A 7038-nucleotide genomic window follows, 5' to 3' on the forward strand; every position below is an offset into this window, starting at 1 on the left:
TGTTTTATTCAAAATACAGCTATGTTTCCCTGGCAAAATTACATAGCCTTGTACATTGCAGAGCTTTGTTTGATGTCCTATTGACAAAAAGTATAAGAATCGTTTAAATAAATAAGAAAATCCACAAAAATACTTTAGAGGTTTTCATAGAATAACAGAACTGTAGGGGTTAGAAGGGACCTCTAGAAATCATCGAGTCCAACGCCCCTGCAAAGCAGCTCCCTAGCCCTGGTTGCACAGGTAGGCATCCAGGCAGGTCTTGAACACATCCAGGGAAGGAGACTCCACCACTGGCAGCCTGTGCCAGTGCTCTGTTTTTAATTTGAACTGACAGGAATATGAGCTGTGTATTCAGACAATGGATTTAATTAGCCAAGTATTGTGTTGCTGTGACTTATTTCACTTTTTTTTTTTTTTGTCTTTTTAAGCAATTTCATTTTTAAAGATTTGGCTGATCTTCTCAGTTTCTGGTATGTTCCAATTAAAACGTCCAAGAGCTTGCTTAGACCTCAAATATCCAGGTAATTACAGCCATCTACAGCTCTTGGAAGGATGAAATATTATTCTAGCTTGCTGTCACACTGTCATTTGGGAAATACTGCTGGTGACTGCAAATCACCAGTACTGAAATTAGGCAGCTGTTACACTATTTATCATTATGGTTGCAGGGATGGACCAAGGCAGTATTCCTGAATGAGTGGGCTGTGACACACAGAGTAGTCATGAAACACGGTCAGATGATGGCACCTCGATGAAAATTTTGCACAATATAAAGCAAAGGCAACCTAGCTTCTCCACTCCTGAGAACTTATTTTTCAAAGTCAAGCACACTTTTCAGCCTCTCAGGAAATATAACATAATTTGTCACTTTTACAGCCAATAAACGTCAGTTCCTTTTTATAAAGACAATGAGAGCTGTGATTTCTTTCTTTTTTTCCCACATTCAATAATAGTACTTCATCTGATTAAAAAAACCCTGTGAAAAATAGTGGTTTAAATGTTTGGTAGCGGAATCTAGAGATGCTCATTTGCCCAGTCATACAAGTTTAAATGAGAGATAATTTGTTAGTCCTATCTGAATATTTGGAGGCCTGTCACGTGATTTTATGATCTCTGCTCAGTTCCCATATTGGAAAAACAAGCACGGCTCTAATTAGGCAGGTTCTTGGAAACTAAATGACACACTCCCCCTTACATTGCTCAGGATATTTGACAGTAACAAATAGTATCAGACAGGCAATCTGATGGGCAATGAGTAGCACCCACTTATACTGTACCTGTTTCCCCAAATAATTACAACATTTCTGGCCCCTATGCCATCAAAATCACATTTTGCTCAGGCATCAAACTCACACAGAAGTGTAAAAAAAAAAGAAGAAAAATAATTTAATTATTTCTAGGGAAGTAGTCTAAAATGTTCTCAAACACCTTAATAAACTTACTGTAAACACTTGTGACAATAATTTTCAATAAAAGACTTTCTGCCCTAGAGAGGAAGTGGACTGGATCTTTTCCTATTTTCCAAGAGTGCTCTCCTGGCATGTTGATCGCGATGAATGTCTCTTAACTACTGTGTATTTCTTTTTCCATTTAGCTTCTACCTTTTATATTCATTAGGCTTACATTTCCTGTGAAGTAACTAAACCTTGTAAGCTTTGAGATGGCATGGTTATCACTCTGTGACAGCTTTCACTGCTGATTAAAAGGGAATATAAAATGATTTTTTTAAATGCACGTGCTTTACCAACTTCATAGCTCCCTGCACTGGAGTCAAGTGCAGGACTTCTACAGAATTCTGAAGGGTAAGTAAGGAAGTAATTTAAAATCTTTAGGGCAACAGCCAACTACCCAGATCTGGAAGTGCACTGTGCCACAACTGGCCTGCAGGAGCTTAGCTGGAGCTAACCCTGAAGAAGGGAGGCAGACTCAGGAATGTCCAGCCGTAGGTACACAGCAGCCTGAGCAGGAATGATAAACTGCTGTTTTACTGTGCTGTCAGTGACATGGGAAGAAGTCAGAGCAGAGTGCGGTCGTGCTGCAGAGAGCGTGTACTCTGTCCTCAGCAGGGAAGCAGTATCTTTTCTGTGCTATAATTAGTCACTGCCAATGAATGCACATTGCGTCACAGGAATTAGGCTGTGCCATGCTCACCTTTGCCTTCCAAAATGAAGGAAATATCTGTCAGTGTCAGCTATTACACCAGGGAGTAAAGTACTCAGGGAACAAATACACTCTTAGCTGTTCTGTCAAGGATATACAATCTTCACCGATAGCAAATATCAATGCAGTTTAAAAGGGGACAGCGCTTCCAAGAACATACAGATGCATAGCACTTCTTTTCCCTAAGACTCTAGTGATAAAACAGCCAGTTGTGTCTTTTGATAGCAGCGTTACTTCACATCTGCCTGACGAGCAGCCTGTGCTTCATGGATTATACCAGCTTTGTCCTCTGTAGGTCCTTCAGTGCACAGGAGGATGTGTCTGTTTTTCATCACTACAGCTTTCTCCCAGGGGACAGTCTGGGGGTTTTGTAGCCTGGTTTATTGCAACAAGCCATGCAGAACCTGCCACAGATTGGTAAGGTATCTGGTCTTCTGGGAGCGTATTAGTGAATCCTAACAATGCTTGTTCTGATTTGAATAAAATTTGTGAATTAGCAGGTCCCTGGAAGCCAATGAAGTTCCAAACCTGCAGAGGTCTAAATGCAACCAGAGATCGGTCTGGATCATGTAAGCAGTTACCTGTCCAATCAACTAAATAATGAAGATGGAAAGACTGCATCCAAGTTTAGAACTCACTGCAACATTATATTTACTGTGCACTTTCTTGTGCATCATCAGTGCTCCTTGATCGATGCTCCCTACAGCACTGCCACATCATGCACTGTGAGTTACTTCCCATGCTTTACATAAAGGCAGCAGGAATCAGTAGCCCAGCAAAACCATTAGTAAGCATAACAAAAACTAGCATTACTATAGTTTCATCTTGTGCTATTTTCACAAATGTCCTAGTGACTGTGGAAACCACTACTGTAGACCAGTGCCAACCACTGAATAAAAAGACAGTCCAAGCTTGGAGAAAACAAACAATGTAAACAGAGAGTAACTGTACTTGATTTAGGGACATCAGCACTGAAGACACCTGTGCATTCCTGGGCTGGAGTTTTCCTAACTTTGTTTTATACCCCGACCCGTAACTTATGGGTAGCATTTACCCAAGATATTCCCAGCAGTAGTGGTCAGAAGTAGAAGTTAATTATGCCTGTGGCTGTGAGATCAAAGAATGGTTATTTCTTAGGAACAGCTACATGCAGGCTCTACTGCTCTGTTTGCTCTTGCACAAAGATGTTGTGTTGGAATTTGAACCAGTTCTCAGAAGTCTTGCTATTTTTCTTTACATTCATGTTTTCATTCTTTTCACAAATTAATGCACTACAACCTGTGGCCATAAGCAGCACTGTAGGACACTACAGCTGCATAGGCGGTTACAATAGCATCTGCTTTCAAAACATAATTGTTATAGTGCAAAATTCTTAGACATTAGGTAGATGATAAAATTATTTAGCAGCAATACCACAATGCGGTAATCATGCTATCACAAAATTACCCAACTGATTCTTTGCTAAATGCCACTTGTTTTCCTAACCCATTTTTCTCTCGAACACAATGCACATCAGAGCATAGTAGGTATTTTCAATAAACGCCAGCAGCAGCCATTTAAAGTGCCAGTTCTGAGCATCAACTGGAAGTGTGACATTTTCAGCTTTCTTCGCACAGCACTTAAGCTCTGGATGTAAAAATAAGAAGCGAAAACCTAAACGAAAACCTTACCTGCAATACAATTAACGCTTGCAATGTTCATCAACATAAAGCAGGAAAGTAATCTTCTATAGATAGTCTTATAGATTATGGGTTTTTCTGAAGCCAATTTCTTTACTTTTTGAGAGCCAATTATTTAATACTTGGGTGTTGATAATTCTGTGTACTGATGGAGACTACACAAAATGAATCACAGTTCCCAGGGCCCTCCTGGGTTGTACTGATTTTGCTGCTTTTAAGGAAGCAGAAGAGATCTTCACATTCATCAGGAGAGATCTTCACATTCATCTTCACACTAATCAAACCTCAGTGTGAAATGATTCAAACACAAAGGGAGGGATCTAGCTTCCTCTTAGTGACATGCATTTGCTCAACATCCAACTCCATGGTCACTGACTACTTTGCCTGCTGTACAGATTATTTTGGGCACTCAGTATTGATAACAACAATGCTAATTCCAAGGAAACAGTTTGAACAACACAAGACACCCTGTTGATAGAAAAGCTCATAAACATGAAAGAGCACTGAGCAAACTACCATGTTACTTAGGCTTATTTTAGAGCTGAAAGGACTGTGTCTGCTAGCTCAGAATCTTTTATCCTTTCTGGCATGTACTTGGTAAAATAAAACATACAAATATCATCCATAGGTGTTCTTTTTCTTTGCACATCCTAATGTGTTCTAGGCAGAGCAATAAGTATTATAATTTTACAGTGGAATTAAGGGCACAGGGACATTAAACAATTTATGAAGCATAACAGAGGAGGAACACAAGCTGCTTCGTTTCACCCATGTTCAGTTGATTGGCCCAACTTCTGGATGCTGAAGGCAACTGTTACTTCTGCTGTGAGCTGGACCAGTGCAGCTTTTAGTAACATTACACTTAGCAGAATAAACTCTACCAAACACAGTTTACATCTCCACCATGAACTTTTCTACTATTCTCATCAAGGCACGCAAACTAGCAAGTTAATTGGGCTGGTTCTCTTCTGAGCTGTATTTTGGGAATTCCTTGTAAAAAGACCTGAGCTAGCACTGATTATGTAGAACTCTTCATGTGGGCTTCGTGCTGCTTCTTATCTGCAATGTACTTACTAGCTGAAAAATTCTGGTGGTGGAGGGTTACTACTGCTGAAAGCAGTACTCATATTCCAGTATTAGTGACCATTCAAGTATCTATGCTGGGTTTTTGTGCTGTTATTTTTATTACAGCTACTTCTATATATCCTACCCAATAGTGGAGTTTCAGTAGCCAAGTTCAGTACAGAATGTATAGGAAGAGGCAATTTCTACTTTAAAAAGTTCACAAAGCATGGCTAAATATGCAACAAGTGAGATCTCCCAGATACACCGAGATTTGAGGCATAGTGAAACATGGACTTGTCAACATGAATTGAAAAGGATGCTGGGAATATCCTAAAGAAGCTGTGGAATATGAACTTCCCTGTAGAGAATTCTAAATCTGTAAAAGAAGGAAGATGTACAATGTCACACCTGCCTGGTGAACTGATATTAACTGATCTTATCCCATAATGTGGTCCCTAAAGATAGGCAACTGTGTAAAACCTTGTTCTTTTCTTCAGGACAGGGCAAGCCTCAGCTTCCATTTTTCCCTCCAAGTCAAAAAAGAAGTCCGTGGCCAAGCTAGAGAATGAACACGGACCTCCTGAGCCCCACTTCAAAGTGGATGTCCAAAGACCATCTTTTGCATCCCCTCTGGTTAGTAGTCTCATTCAGCCTTCACTTTCTTTATAGTTTTCTCATAATCTCTGACTTTATCCTTTCAAATACCAAAACCATTCATGACTCATGCTGACAGGTATCTCTGCAGGCAGGCAAGGCGTGGTGTGAGCGGTTCCTCTCTGCAACATGTGCAGGGTTTGATGGTGTGCTAAGTGGAGCACAGATCCAAAGGCAGCACAGCACAGCAGGGCTTGGGAGCTTCAGTGAAAGGTCAGCTGTGCTTCCAGTATCATGGCTGGCATCCAGAGCAGGAAAAAGGATGGAGGCTCTCAGCTTCAATGTGAAGTTGTTTGGTTCAGAGCTGGAGGATTTACCTTATGTATCCTTAGATTATACATTCTTCCCCCAGAGTTTCACAAACAAGGTTACATCATGACAGATGTCATTTGTAATCTTGGCAGAATAATCAAACATTTTGCTCTTTCATTACATTGTCTAACAACAGGCATTTGCCTACCTAAGGAATCATCTTAGGACATCAGACAGTCATTACAAGGCCAAATGTAGGTGAGGTAGGGAACAGTGATACTCTGAGATCAGAGACTGCTCTTGTGAGCTAGAGAAGGCGATTCATCAGGAAATGTTTGCAAGGGTCACAAATAAGAAAGCAACATTTAGGCCAGAAACACAAATAACTTGGGTTTGTTTGTCTTAAACTTGATTTATGGTTTTGTTTTTTGTTTGTTTTTTTCCTTAGTTCTACATGATGTTTTTAACTATTGGTTCAGGTTACTCTGAATAGAATACTAACACAAATGGTGAAAGAAAACCAGTACTACCGAAAAGATTCAGCTGGAACAGCCTCACTGATTCAAGAATTCGCTGACCCCTATCCCAGTGCCAGGTTCCGGGGTGGCAGGGTTTCCACACGCTGAAGGTGAGAACCCTGCTTCAGTTGAGACTACATCAGGAGAGCTCCCAGGATAAAGGTGCTCTGCAGGACCAGCAAACAGGGGCTTCTTAACCCGACTCATGGCGAGGGGTGGCAGGACTGTGTGACCTGGAATGACTGCATACTTCCATCCCTCCGTTGGCGACAGAGGGACAATGCGTTGTGCCACAAGGACGGCTCTCCCGCTCGTCACACGAGGCGTGCTCCGGTACAGCGTGCTCTGTGTAAGCCAGAGCCCAGCACTGGGCGAGCGGGCCTCTCTTTGTAATATTAGCACCCTCAGCACTCACACCGTCCAACGCAGCCGTAACGGAGCAGGGTAACGGCAAATCACATACAACCATCAATCGCAAGGCACACATTAGTAAAGCCGGGCTCCTTCCCCTCCTTACCTTAATTCCCCCGCTGAGATCTGCCGAGCCGAGAGCGCCGAGCACCTCCTGCCCCCCGCTCCCGCCGCCCCTCCCATCGCAACAGCGCCGCCCTGCGGCTGCAGCGCCCCCCTGCGGCGCTCCCGGCCCGGGCAGTGGGGGCGGGCCCTGCAGGCGCCGGCCCTCTCCGTGGCGCATGCGGGGAGGCCGTCGC

Source organism: Cyrtonyx montezumae, unplaced genomic scaffold (genome assembly GCF_038088225.1).
Source record: "Cyrtonyx montezumae isolate F1298 unplaced genomic scaffold, pur_monq_1.0 scaffold_2, whole genome shotgun sequence".
NCBI classification, from domain to species: Eukaryota; Metazoa; Chordata; class Aves; order Galliformes; family Odontophoridae; genus Cyrtonyx; species Cyrtonyx montezumae.